Source organism: Ictidomys tridecemlineatus, chromosome 13, assembly GCF_052094955.1.
Source record: "Ictidomys tridecemlineatus isolate mIctTri1 chromosome 13, mIctTri1.hap1, whole genome shotgun sequence".
Classification (NCBI taxonomy): Eukaryota; Metazoa; Chordata; class Mammalia; order Rodentia; family Sciuridae; genus Ictidomys; species Ictidomys tridecemlineatus.
The window spans coordinates 95,673,897-95,688,448 of NC_135489.1; the positions used below are offsets into that span (position 1 = coordinate 95,673,897).

Sequence of the window (14,552 nt, forward strand, 5' to 3'; positions counted from 1 at the left end):
AGGACCCATGAGTGGAGACTCTGAAACAGTGGGACAGTGTGTCATGTGGGATGACATTTTGAGATACCAATATTTGATATACTTGGGCCACACAGACTCATGTCCTAGGTAGATGGTGTGTTGACTCTTTTCCTAGCCAGGGGGAGAGAAGATAGCAACTTGGACTAGGCTATATCCACTTCAAATCCAAGGGCAGCTGGAATCCCAAATGCCTGGGGGCTGTTCTTCTTTTAAGACGAGTGCCCTATCCTGAACAAAATGTTCACATGTGGGACAGTAGACTCCATTGTCACCTTTTTTAAATCATCAATTCCTCTGGGAATGCATTTAGCTCTATCTTGCTGCACAATCTCAAAGACTAGAGAATGTGGAAGTTAGATAGATAATCCCTCCTCTTTGGGATTAGAAGTGTCTGATGCTGGAATCCATCATCAACTGAAGCTTTGGATCCTGCATTTCCACAGTCTCATACTCCACAAACCTGGCAGGTAAGCAAGGTGTAGAATTATTAAAAACAAGGATTAGTCATTGGAAAATCCAAGCTGTAGCTTCTTACCAATGAGGAGCTTGTCTCAGGGATGGGTAGCAGTGATTGGACATGGGCTGGTCCAGTCCTAGGAGGGATGAAATTCAAATGCAGAAGCAGTTCTAGGCACACCCAGCATCACTTATCACCTGAACTGAACCATGTGGGTTTTAGTAAACCAGGCAATTCCTTTATGTATCCTTTCATCCCCTTATTCCAGGCTTCTCATGTCCCTGCAGGAACCACACAGAAAAGCCAATCATCTGCATCTGGTCAAAGATAAGTTTTATGTCAGAGAACACTATGAATCTTCTCTCTTTATGAATGGTGTGGTTAGGACTGTATACCATAGAAGAAGGACCAAGGGCACAGGACTCAGGAGAGGTCATAAGAAAGTAGAAGCTATGCCTAAAGTATTTTGGGTTGCTTACAAAGAGGGCTATATTTCATTTTTTTGTTTGAATGGTGAGAATTACATGGATTAGGAGGCCAGAGGTGTGTTCTCAGGGCATGTGAGGCATTGGCTTTCCATGGTCATATTTTTCAAATTCCAAATCTCTTCTGGAACATCAGGGTATAATTGTGGCATCTTTCGTGAGCAAGGGTGATCCATATGTTGTAAGACGGCTTATTTCCCAGGTGTTTGGCCAACACCAAGCTAGTGAAACTTGTACCCTGTGGACAGCCCTCACTGCTCAAGTAGACCCCCTGAGCTTGGCTGGTTACTTACCCACACCCTAACCTGAACCTCTAGGCAGTGGTGGAATAAGAACGTTGAGGCCAGACCTTCCAGGACTATTAGAGAGTGTCCAGCCTTCCAGGTAGAGGGAACAAATGCTTGGAGAGCAAGGTGTTCAGTGGTTTTACCTGTGGTAGCAGATGCCCATCCTGGCTGGGTATGGGTTACAATGCCCACCTGGGCCAGCTATGTAGCCCATATTCCCTAGCACTTAGGCCAAGCCCCAGGTGTCTGACCCACTATTCTGCCATTTCATAGACCATCTGGTCAAAGTTGAATGGTGAGATGATATTCTTGCAGACCCCTCGATATTAGAAGTTAGAATTTTAATATTTGGTGGGTGATGTGAGTTATGTAAATGCCTTCCTAAAGTTATTTTGTAATGACCTGCAGCAAAATAGTGAGATGTTAGCAGACAATGCCTCAGATGTTTGGCCAGCATGCCACAGTCTGGCCAAGACCCCAGGAAACAGGAGACTCTGATCAGTGCGGCCAGTGCACAGAGATCAGGTTTTTAAACGGAGTTTCAATAAGGGTACAGCTACCAAAGGGGGACCACAAGGGCCCAGTCCCTCTGGTCACTGTCAGGAAGCTTTTCATTAATGGAGGGAGTGCGTCCTGGTGGTGTACGTTGATGACTCCATAGTGTGCTGTGACTTCTTCTCCTCTCATCAAGCCATCTGTTGAGGAAGACCATGGCCATGCTGGGGTTTTGTTCATCCTCACTGACCAACATCATTCAGGGGAGGAGAAAAAAGCTGTCTAAACACATACTGTTTCCAGAATTACGTCTAGAAACCTGTTTAATGGCACAGGGGCCTGAAGCCTCCAAAGCAGTTCTCCATCCAAATGAGACAGGAGGGCTCAAAGTTGTCAAGCAATACTTGAGAAAACATTGTGTCCCTGTCTGTGAAAGCCATGGAACCTGTGTCCTATGAAGAACCATGGTGTTTGATTACACACAACAGACCACAAACTACATCATATCTGATCCCTTTTGTGCATGTCAGAACTCACCCCAGCTCTTATCTCATCAGGAGCACTAAACTTTGGCCTCCTTGTAATTAAAGCATTCTCCTTTGCAAATTTCCTGGTTTTGTAAACGGGCAAACCATGTTGGGTAGCCTCAGTTTCTTTTTCTCATTGGTTTGTAGGAGAACTTGATTACATTTGGGAACGACACAAGGAACACAGGTCAGGCTGTGGTCAGGGCAGGAATGACACTAGGGAGGGTCAGAGCTATGTCAGTGGTGGTTCTGCCTTGGGATGCAGTCAGAGCCTCCAGGCTGCTGGGTCCCCAGGGAGTTCATGGTCAGGACTGTAGAGGGGGTGTGAGGGTGGGAGGAAGGCCATGATCTCTCCTCAGGCCACCTACACAGGAAGACCATGGCCATGCTGGGGATCAGTCCAAGCAAACTGTCCATGATCATTCAGGAGAGGAGAAAGAAGCTGTCTAAGAAAAAAGACAAAACCACTGTTTCCAGGCTTATTGCCAGAAACCTGGTTAATGGCACAGGGGACTGAAGGCTCCAAAGTGACTCTCCTTCCAAAGGACACAGGAGGGACCAACGATCTCAAGAGGCATGTTATAAAAAAGCATGCCCCTGTCTGTGATGGCCATGGCTGCCACAAATGCCTCATGGTCACTTGGAGCCTTTTGCTTCCATAGCAGGTCCTCCCCAGATGATTACACTTCTTGCCTGGAGAGCAAGGGGTCCTTCCCCTAACCATGCTTATGCATGGCTATCTGCAAGGATATCTGCAAGGACACTGCATGCTTGAGCCCATTTTTTAATTCAAATAAATTTGTTTCCCCATCTCCTTATGCCAACAGTGGCTGTGCATCCCTTCGTGATCTGTACCTCTTCCCATTCTGCTGCAGCATGAGTCCTAATGAAGGCTCTTAGGGATGGGTAGAGTTTGTAGATTCAGACTCTCATCTCAAATGGAGCAGGTCAAGTTGGTTGCAATGAAAACTGGCAAACTGGGTAGGTCACCCTTAAGGTGGCCAGCACAGAGAGCGACCCAGAGCAGTGCCGAGCTACAGGAGCTGCTAGGTCTGTCAGATGAGTTCCAGGGCATTTTTGGAAGTGGCTGGCTACTGTCCCCAGGAAAGCAACAGGAGAAGTGCTGCCACTAGGAGCTGGGGTTTGATGACATTCAGTGACAGGGCACTAACACTATGGTCTGGGAGCCACATGTCAGTCCTCAGATCCCAGAGCTACACCACAAAGGAAAATGTGCTTTGCCTCTTTGTGATTCCTCTTCATGTCTAGCCCTCAGACAATTGGTAAGAGAGATGTTTAAGGGACACAGATCATGAAGGGATGCTGAGAAAAGATTCTTTAAACCAAGAGAGGCCTTTTCAATGATGTGATGATTAGGGTTTTGAGCACTTGTCTGTTTTCCCCTAGGATTGGAGGAAGAACCACTATAAATCTGCAAACAATTCCCAGCTGATGGATGCTTGTGTGCCTTGGGTCCTGGCAACCTGAGTTATCTCCTCTCAGTTCTCACTGCATCGACGTGCACAGACCACATGGCAGAAGGCAGCAGCTGCAGAAGATGTTTACTACCAAACTGCCTTTATTATAACTGACAGTCCACCAGGGTACAGCTTCCCACCAAGGCTTGAACATGGTGACCCTCCCCTCTCAGTACCCTCCCTTCTGCCCCCCACCTGCCCTCTTTTTACATTCCAAGTACCCTCCCACCCTCTACATTTTCCCCGAGAACCTGCAGGAACTGCGCTGTGTGGGGAAGAAGGTCTTCACAAGCTGAAGACCTTTGGCCCTTCTGGTGTAGAATGAAGCAAAGGTGAGATCTTGCCTGAGGGGCAGCCACCCCAGAGGCCACCGGCCAACACTGCTGTCCTCAGGGCCTCTTCTTCTGGTTGCCAGATGACACACACTTTCTCTTCTGAGGCCGTGAGGTTCCACCTAGCTCCAGGTCCACACCTTGCCCTCCAATGACCTGGAGGGGAGGCCCAGTGCAGGGCACCTTTTCCACATTGCATGAGCGTCCAGTGAGAGCGCTCTTCATGGTCCTGGCACCTGGAGGAGGGTGGGAGCTGAGGCGTCCCCTCTTGGGGGATGGGGCCTGGAGTGCTTGGTCTCCTGAGCACAGGGTTTCTATTGGAGGGGCCTGGCTCTGGGACAGTCCCCAGGGCAGCAGGCGGTGCTGGGAGATAAGGAGGAAATCCAGGCTTTGGAGGTCATCGTCCACACTGCAGCCATTGGCTGTCTTATGTGGCCCCCCAGCAGAAGTGGCTTTTCTGGGACCCACTACGCCTTTGTTCCCCAGGTTTAAGGAGGAGGATCTGCAATTATGGGGAGGATGGTTGGAGTGGATGGTCCCCAACGAGGATGACCCGCGACGGCCTTGGAGGACAGCAGTGTCCTTCGATCCCAGCAACTCTGGCTCCATGGCCCTGCGCCTCTTCATGACCTGGGAAGCCACCTCTGTGGACCAGTCCTCCATGCTGGCCCCTTGATCAGTGTGATGCTTCCGCTTCTCTGCACCTTGGTTGGCAGGTGCCTGGGAAGCTCTTGAGTCCTGTTGGGACATACCATGACCTTGAGGCCCCTGCAGAGCTGCTTCTTCACAAGCTGAAGGAGAATATGGGCACTGGCCAACTCTTCTACATGCATGACATGGGCCACAGGGACTGGGACAATCATTTCTATGGGAGGTGGGAAGTGAAGGGACAGACTGAGTCTCTGCTGGCCACCCTCCTGGGCTTTCTTCTTGATGCCCTGAACCCATCCATGAATCTTCTGTCTCCTTCCTTTCCCTTCTACATCCTGTGTCCTGTGAAGTCACTCAAGGAAACATGTATCATAAGTAGGATAGGGACAGATGACATCCTGTGGGCCACATGACTAGGGTCCTGTGCCTTCCTCATCTACGTGCTATCCCTTGATCCTCTGTCCACTTGTGGCCACTCCCTTTCTTGTCTATTTGTGTCCCTTTGTCTCCTAGCTGGCCAGTGTTGCTCTCTGCCTTATCCACTTGGTGTCTTTCTCCTCGTCCCATAACCCTGGTTTATCTACCTCCATAGTTCTCTGTGGTGCCCCTTTCTCATCTCTATCTTTTCTTTCTCCCCAACCCCTGGTGTTCCTGCCATTGTTTGTGAGGAGTATAACCCGTGTACCTCCTACCTGTTCTACTGGGGATCCTCCTTCCCTCTCTACCTGGTCAGGCGTGAGTCCTTCCTCCTGGTCCAACTCTTTTGTTAAGGACAAGATATCGATATATGGTTCAGAGGAAAGTATTTCTTCCAGGAAGCGGGAGTGAATTATGTTCTCTGCCTGGGATGAGAAGGAAGAGAGTGTGAGTGACCTTGGGAGTAAATAGCCCCAAGTCAGGAAGACTTCTAGTAGAAACAGGAAGCAATGATGATCCCATTCTCATTACACCATGGGGCTATTATAGCCCAACAACGTGCTACAAACATTTAGAAGAGGGCACACGTGTGTGCATGCACACACCCCTTCCCACACACAGAAATTCTGCTGAGAATCTGTGCTAGATGATCAATTCCATGAGTTTTGCAACATTGACTACACCAAGATTGTAGGCGCAGCCACCTTGTTGATAAAGTCCTTATCAACGTAGCTCAGGAGACTTGAGTCTGGGTATAAATCCTCTATTGGCTGATGCTCCAGTCCTTCCTCTCCCAAGATCTCAGCAAGCTCTTCTGTGGACAAGTGGGAGGGCTCCCATGTGGGAAAGGTGGTAGGCCCAAATAGCTCATCCATGATGTCCATGTACTCTTGGATGGCTTCAGGTGGGATCTCCTCAGGCGCCTTGGTCTCAGGCCCTTTAGTCTTGACGACCTTGTTCTTGCGCGCCTTGGTCTTGCGTGCCTTTGTCTCAGGCACCTTGGTCTCTGGTGCCTTTGGTTTGGCTGTTAATGAGCAGGCGGGCTGTACTTTGGGGTTGGTCTCTCTGGAGGTGCACCCTAGGACAGGGAGGACCAGAGTGGTGCATGAATGAGGGATCCATGTTCATCCCAAACACTGGGTAGTAGGCAAGGCTCAGTGGACCTAACCTGGCATGCCATGCATGAGGCAACCTGACCTAGGACCTGAGGGATATAACAGTGCACCAGATGCGCCATCTAGGAGAGTCTAGCGGGAGGACATTTAGAGAGACTGATATTCCATGTACTCTACCCTCCAGGACCCAAGTCCTGGGCAGATGATATGTGTGTTCTTTGGACAGACAAGGAGACAAAGGAGCTGTGTACTTGTAAGGGTGAATACGCAGTTTAGACTGGGTGGCAGGGACCTCAGGGGCTAGGTGCTGTTCTGCTTTAAGACCAAATCCCCCACACTGAGGAAAAGGTCTTATTTGAGACCACAACTTGCCTTAGCCTTTGTTGTCACCATTCAGAGACTGTCGTGGGCTCCTGTGGGAAAGAGGAAACCCTACCTGGGCGTTGGAAAGCCTCCAGGACTGGCGGCTTTGAAAGGTGCAGCATTGGAGGTACAGGAGGAGGTCGGCACTGGAAAACCCCTGTCAACTGCATCCTTGGATCCTCCATCTCCTCCGCAGCCTCAAACTCCATGAACCTTGGTGGGCAAGGGAGGCACAGGCTGAGCTGAGAAGCAGGTCAGCCATAGCAGGCAGGTGCTAGCCCCATACCAGGGAGGAGCTGGGGGCAGAGATATGGATCTGTGTCCTGAAGTGGGCCAGGCCAGCCCAGGAGGGAGCTGCTACATAGGAGGAATGGCCGTTCTGAGGGAACACCACATCAGCCAGCACCTGAAGGGAATGAGCTCTGAGTGACGCGGCATAGCCCCTAGGTGACCCTTGTTTCCCCTGTCCCTGCCAGGAACCACATGGATCAGGCAAGTTCCAGAAACTGGTCAGGGAAATGATGTATATGAGGGTCCTGGCCCAATTAAGGGATGCTGAGGCTGGGACCTTGAGCCTTGGAAGGGTCACCTGGGAAAGAAAGGCACAGGAGGGGTCATGTGGAGGTGGAAGCTAAACTGAGAACATTGGGTTGCTTCCTCGGAGGGCTGGTTCTTTTTCTTCCTTTCACTTGTTGGAATGTCTGGGATTTCATAGAGCAAAGGCAGTAAAGATGGCAGACCTGTCCTAGGGCATCTGAGGTTCTGGATGCCCCTGACCATGCACTCTTCACTGCCACCCCCTTTTGGCACATTGGCTTGAACGCATACCACTTTCATGAGCTCCAGTAGTCCCCACTCTGTAAAGAGGTGCCAGTTCCCGGGCAGGTGGTGTGTGTGAGGCTAGTGGAACACTTTACCTCTGCCCAGACAACAAAGGAGAAGGAGTCAGTGTGGCTGGACTGCTTTCTCCTCCTCATTGGGACCCTGAACCTCAAGACACAGTTGGAATCACAAACATTGAGGCTGGAGATTCTGGGATTGTTGCAGAGAGGATGTCCAGCGCTTCAGCTAGAAGGAGCTGCAATTTGGAGAGCTAGACGCCTCAGAGCCAACACATAGGTAGGTGACATGCCCTACCCACCCTGCTGTGCAAACCCTGGATTCCCACCTAGATTCTGGGCCCCGGAAGCTAGCTCACTTTTGTGAGGTCTCATAGAAGACCATCCGTTCAAAGTTGCTGGTGCGCTGCCATTCCTTCCAACCCTTCCGCAGGCCCTCTTCCATGGTCATGGTGGGCTCCCGTCGGGACAGAGACCGAAGCACTGGGCTGGAATTCATCAGGATCAGTGTCCACAAGGTCACCCTCCTTCATCGGCAGACCAACATACCTTCCTAACTTTATTACTACTTCCCAGTCATGTGCACCTCAAAGTATTGACATTGGACTCCAGGACACTCATGCCAACCTGAACACCAAGGGCTGCATTGACCAGCATGATTGTGCTTGGATTCCTCTATGATGTGCTGTCCTAGGTGCTGAATGTGGTTATCCTCCCACATTCACCTGGTGAAGCCCTAACCCCAGTGTGATGGGATCTGGAGCCTGGCTTTAGTGCTTAGAGGGTTAGATGAGACCCTGAGGGTGGTGCTTCATGGGGGCATTGGTGTTCTTCCTGGAGAAGGAGGAGACACTGAAGAGATGTCAGTCATGGGAGGACACAGGTGAGCCAGCTGTCTTCCCAGCAAGGAGAAGAGCGCGTTCATGGGACTTTAGGTCAGGTGCCCGCTACCTGGGAATCCTGACTCCAGGACTGTGAGAAAGGAATGCCTGCCTGTGTGTGTGTCCACGTGTTCCACAGCATCCTGTATGGTGGCCCAGGCTGACTAAGACCGTGCACAGAATGGCCTGGGAGCACAGTTACAAACTGGGGAAAGATGAACATGCCCATGTAGTGTCCAAAGACAGCATCCCCTTGAGTGTGACATCACCAGCGGGTCCCAATCAGGAGATCACGACAATGTGTGTGGGTATCCTTAGAGTTCTGTCTAGGGGCCAGCACCCCTAAGCTCACTTGTGGTTGGGATGTGCTCTGTGCCAGGAACAATCAGGTCTATGGTGGAAGGTGAAATGACTGGGGGAGGGAGCATTATGTGGAGTCAGACAGCCAACTCCAGTTCCTGGCCCACATTACCCCAGGAACCTCCTCTGACCTTGAGTCCTCCTGTGATGGTGATGATCATTGGAAACAAAGATTTCCTGCCCTCACAGGCCTGTGATGGGCACCTGACATAAGGCACATTTCATTCCCTGGTGTGAGGGGATACATCTGGGACTGTAAGGGTCTCAGCTTGTCTCCTCACCCTCAGGACCTCTCTTCCAGTTCCCCTACATCCCAGCCTCCTCTCTCCAACCCACGCTCTTCCTCCTCACAGAGCTCAAGGGGGAGCCTGAGGAGAACACTCACATGAGGAAGCAGGAAAATGCTTCCACATCAGGAGTCTGAGGAAGGTGCCTGCGGACCAGGGTCTTGAAGCGCTGCCAGCGCCGGAAGTTCTCATAGACGCTGGAATGTCCACCAGAGTCCTCTGGTGGCACCTCCGCAGCTGGGAACATGGGTGGTGCACCTGCCCCATACACTGTACCTGGCCACTGGCGCGCATTCATTGGGAACATGATGGGGGCCAGCTGGGCAAATGGCCGAGGTGCTGGAGGGCGAAGGCCCAGGTGCTAGTGGATCCCATAGTTCTGGATCCCCCCACTTGCTGAGGCAGGCACAGTGGTCCTTACACCAGAAGGTGCCACGAGGAATGGAGCAGGCTGCTCCACACCCCCACAGAAGGCCCCTGGGGCCCCCCAGTTGAGGGGTGCCTGAGTGTGGGCAATGTTCTGAATATGAGAGGGCCCTGCTGGCCTCAGTTGTGGCCCACGTTGTCCAAGGGTGGACAGCCCTGGCACATAGATTTGTCCAGGGTAAGCGGACAGCACCAGAGGGTTAGCCTGGGAGATGGGTGCAGTCACCCGTGGTGCCAGGGGCGGCTCCCAGAACGGCTGGTGTGTTGGCACAGGGGCAGCTGGAAGAATGGGCAGGCCCCTGAACGCAGACATGTGGGCACCAGGATTGAAGTTCATGCCTGGTCTCTGGAATTCAGATGCTGTGGAGGCAAAGAAAGGGGAGAATGGAGGCGGGGGAATGGCAGCAGGACTGAGGCTCCCAGTTTCTTACTCAGTGTGAATCTGAGGACAAATGCTCACAACTCAAGGCCCTGTGTGCAGGGACATTGTGCAGTTTGCAATTGTCCCTGAGTGAATTTCATGCTGTGTTCCCTTTGTCATAGTTCTACCCTGAGAAAACTGGTTCCCAGTACACCAGGGCTCCCTGAAGGCTGTCAGTGGACTGTGGCACCTCAGCTTTCCCTGCCTCTGAGAGGACCCTTGTGTATCCTTGGCAGACAATCCATTGGCCTCCTAGGTGACTCCCTAGAAATGGATCAATGTGACTCTGCTCAGTGGCACCATGCCCCTCCCATGCTCGCCAACAGGAAAGGGATCTTCTCGAGGGCAGATACAGGTACTCCAGGGTCGTTTGTGAAGGTGACGGGTTCTAAAGTTATTGCCCCACCACCTCCTCAGCCTTCCATTTGCTAATACTCCTTGTGTACCCCTACACTTCTTTCCTAGTCTTCCACACACAAACGAGAAACACCTGATTAAGATCTCTGCCTAGCTAGAGGCTGAGGAATCCTGAAGTTCCCCCGCCCAGCATGTGGGTGCCTCTCCCAGCACTTCCCACAGCAAACACTGTGGGGGGACAGATTCTGGCCAGCTGTGTCCCCAGTGTTCACTGGTTCCTGCTATGACACAGGGAAGAGGTCTATGTGATAGACACTGAGCTCCCCAAATCCTCTCCTGGAATGACCAGCAACAGCTTCTGAGGATCATGGGAGGTGGTGGGATTATGAGCAGTGCGGCTCTTCAGAGATTTTCACGGCCACTGTCATGTTTTTATTGGGCCTGGGAATTGGAGTCATTCTGAGGTCCTTTTCCTTTGAGCTCCCAATAAATGGAAGGAAAGTGTCACAGAGGATCAGGCCTGTGCCAGCTGCTACCTGTGGCAAGGTTGTTTGGAGCACATCCCTGTCCACCAGGACGTTCTGCAGAGTATAGTCAAGGGATGGGAGGTGCACCACACTTCAACACTTGCACATATTAATCAGGACACCTGCCTAAGTTCCAATGACAATACGTGTGGGGACCCTTCCTAACTGTGTGCCACTCTCCTTCCTGTCTTCATGAGAACCCAGTCATCTTCAAACCTGATCCTGGAAAATGAACACCCCACATGTGCTCCCTTTTCATGGAGTACCAACCAAACCAGGAAGATAAGCAAAGTCTTCCTGTTGATTTGAAAACAAGGAGCTGAGCCTACACTCAGAGATAACCATTCAGAAGACCCCCCAGAGGCCCAAATCTATGTTGGTTGAGGTTTCCTGGGTGCCCTGCCCTTCAAGAATCAAGGACACCAACTGGCTGAATGGAAGGAGAAGTGTTCCTGGGCAGGAAGTTGGCAAGGTGCCCTGGGCTGTGGCAGTTGGAGAAACCTGCAGCCTCACCCACAGAGAGTATATCACACTGCGACTGTGGTCATTTATGAGACCCACTGGGCAGTTTTCTAGCTGTGAACACTCCTCACCACTGCCCAGTTATGATCTGAGACTCTCGGTCAATCCCCTCAGAATGACATCCCAGGCAGCTTCCCTGTGTCTTAGGAATGGGCACAGGGCTCAGCATCTTGACTCCTGGGAGCCCTAACTGACCACCACTGTGACACCATCTGGGACTGCCTAAAAAGCCATGCAGTGACCTGTGTCCATTGTATAAGGAATCAAGCCCTTGGCCTCTCTCCCTTCTGCTGACCCAATGTATTTCCCCTGAGTAGCCTGGACCTGGGTCTTAGGAGCCCGCCTCCCCATGAGCAGTATCAGTCTTCCTGGGGCTTCCTGGGCCATGTCAAGTGCATCCTCTAAGGCTCTTTCCTTCCCTTACTTCTGCTCAGTGAGTTGACCTCAGGGGAAGTACTCCATTCTAACTCCCAAGGGTTTGGGAGGTGACTGCTCCTCAGATAACAAGCCCCTGACCCTCCAGGCTCACCTCCTTCCAAAGGTCAGGACACTGGACACAGTGTCTCACAGTCTCCACAGTGGGAAAAGTCAGTACAGGATCCAGAGAGTGACCTGTCTGTAACAGATTCTCAGGGTCCAACTGAGCCAAGCTGGGCAAAGTTTAAATGTAAACCCCAGTGGAATGTTGGACCCAGACATTCTGCAGGGGGAGGGGCCAAGGGCAGCTGGCCTGGCGGGGGCTGGGCAGACATTCCATCAAGAGCTCTGACAGGTATAGAAGAACCTCCAGTTGCCTTTAGGCAATTCAATGGTGCCACAAGTGGTGTGTGCCTCTGGGTCATTTTGAAGTAGTTTCTCAAATGCACAGCAGAGTGGTGAGAGCTATGGCTCTCATGAGCCACACAGTCATGGGTCTGAACGGCCCCTACTCTAAACTGAAGGGTGTGGATTGCATTTTATGTATAAAGTGTTTTTTTTAATCCCATTCCCAGTCTGTAAATCAGACTCTTGGGTGTTTCAGAAATATTCAACACCTTATTAGAAGTCTTTTCAATGAATGGGGGAGGAGGCAATCCATGATATTCAGGCACTAAGAACAAGCTTCTTTCACTTTTTATGTAGTTATTCCCCACATCGATGTCATTGATGAAGTAGCTCGTGGAGCTTTTCTTTTAAAGTAGTGATATAAATTATGCAGTGTAGAAAAACTGTCTTTTTATTCCACAGTTGTTTTAGTTGTTTCATATAATGACTGATGGAGTTCAGATTCTCAAAGCAAGCTTTATTTGCTAGACCAAGGTCGAATTCAGGGGCCTTGCATACTCTTGGTCAGTGCTTTGCCACTGAGCTTCAGTGTTACCCCATCAGTCTTGCACTGCTTCAAACTGCTCATATAATACCACTGGACAAATGCAATTTGAGCAAAGTGGCCATGGGAAGGAGCATTGAAATGTCCTTTTGTCCTACCATCTGACCTTTACTCTTGTAAAGTCCTGAACTCATATTTATTGCTGAAGGGAAAATAATTAAAAACACTGTGAACATGGATGTCCTTGTCATCAGGAACATTGGCGGGATGGCTAAAGGCCCTATCTGCCTCCTGTAATGGTTTTCAGTCCGAGGACCTTGGCAACATCACATGGGACATGACTTCCACATTATCCTTTGGAAGGTAATGATATGAATTACCCACATTTCCAGAAAGAGTATCAAAGGATTCTTTCTGTTTGTTTTTGGCAATGTATTTGAGGGTCAATGGGATCCATGGTACACATTTGAAAAGTTCAGGCTAAAAATATGCCATGGCGTAGAAAAGGAAGAGGATACACTTGGTGTGTGCCCAAATTGGTCGACATTGCCAAATCTTCATCAAACAGGAGTAAAACTGTCAAAGAGAACATGTGGGCATCTGTATATAGTGGGAGGGCTGTCCGTATGCAATAATGTGCTCAGTAGGCAAAATCAAGGAATGGGGTTTTCAGAGTGTTACCCAGACCTATAATTCTTTAATGGAACCTGCAGCTGGACTAGGAGGAAAGCACACACTGATGTCTGGACGAGTGAACAGGAACCAAAGGGAGTTAGTGGGAAGGGGGTGAAAACACTGGGCCCAAATGGGGAGCCAGTGCTTCAGGGTAGGGAGCTCCCAAGGGCTGCACAGGGCGGTCTCTAACTCATAACAGTGAAAATCACTTCGTCATTAAAGACGCTCAGGCTGAAAGAAGGGCCAGCCCAGAGGCTCTGGAGGAGGAGCTGCTTTGCTGGAGACACCTCGCAGGCTTCCCGACCCACTTCATCCTCCTTTTGGGGCGCCCCCTAGTGTTCTTCCCGCACCCCTCGCGCATGCGCACGTGCTTGGCTGGAAGCGCCTGTTCTCTGGTCGCCATCCAAAGGCTCCAGCGTCCGTTTGGGCTGCAGCAGGGCAAGGCACAGGCGTGAGCGCGGTTGGTGGGTTCCCAATGGCCAGCAGGGCTCCCGAGGCGGCGTCCAGACTCAGTCCCATAGGCCCGAGGTACCGGACCCGCGAGCCTGTCCTGTCCGCAGTGTGTCTCTGCCGGGTCCACCGCCCCCTGCGGCTCGCGGGGCAGTGCGGCTGCCGGCCTCGCTTCCCCAGGGACGTGGGCCGCCCGCACGTGGCCCGGAAGTGAGGGGCGCAGGGCATTGTCCGTGTCCCTTACAGTCTGTGCCACGCCCGGGCTCCGGGGCACCTGTGCGGTGCCTGAGCAGCGCGGTCCTGATCAGCAGGTCCGTGGCTCCTGTCGGTGTCAGAGGAAGTGGTGATGGTCGTCTCCTTGTCCCTGTGAAAGCTCTGAATGTTGGGGACACCGTCAGCTGGCATCAGGGTTGTTAGGCTGAAGGACGCGCATTTCCTGTGACGTTAGCGACTTTGCAGAAGGGAACACACTGAGCGGAGTGTGCTGGGTCCCCTGTGGTCACACCGTGATTGACGGCCCTCGTAGGTGGGCTGTTGGGGGACAGAGCACCTGAATGGTGACGGGAGGATGGTGTGACCCCAAGTCGTGTGCAATAAAGAGACTCCTGTTGTATTATTAATGTGTGGTGCTCGTGTATTGCGCAGTGACACTGACGATGTGCTCTCAGCGTGGTGGGGGGCTGTTGGGGGGTCCTTGTGGGTCTTTCTGGGTGCCGGAAGTTTTCCTTCCGTCTTGATGGGCAGGAGGATCACAGGGCGGTTATTTGGGTGAGAAAATGAGGCCTGTGCTGGTCCTGGAGGGTTGGTAGAGTACAGAGGGCTGGGGTGTTCCCCTGTTCCTTTGGTGGGTGGTGGGGTCCCTAATGTGTT

General features: G+C 51.6%; 1 long non-coding RNA gene across 3 annotated transcripts in view; it reads left to right on the forward strand.

The window, feature by feature from the left end:
• LOC120885010 (uncharacterized) overlaps nt 1–14,302 on the forward strand; it is a 64,394-nt gene extending 50,092 nt beyond the window's left edge. For 2 of the 3 annotated variants that reach the window (XR_013429946.1, XR_013429945.1), the window contains one exon: nt 3,680–14,302. This is a non-coding gene — a long non-coding RNA (uncharacterized LOC120885010). The remainder of the gene's footprint in view (nt 1–3,679) is intronic. The other variant, XR_013429947.1, reaches the window with a different exon arrangement.
• Nucleotides 14,303–14,552: the final 250 nt, after the last annotated feature.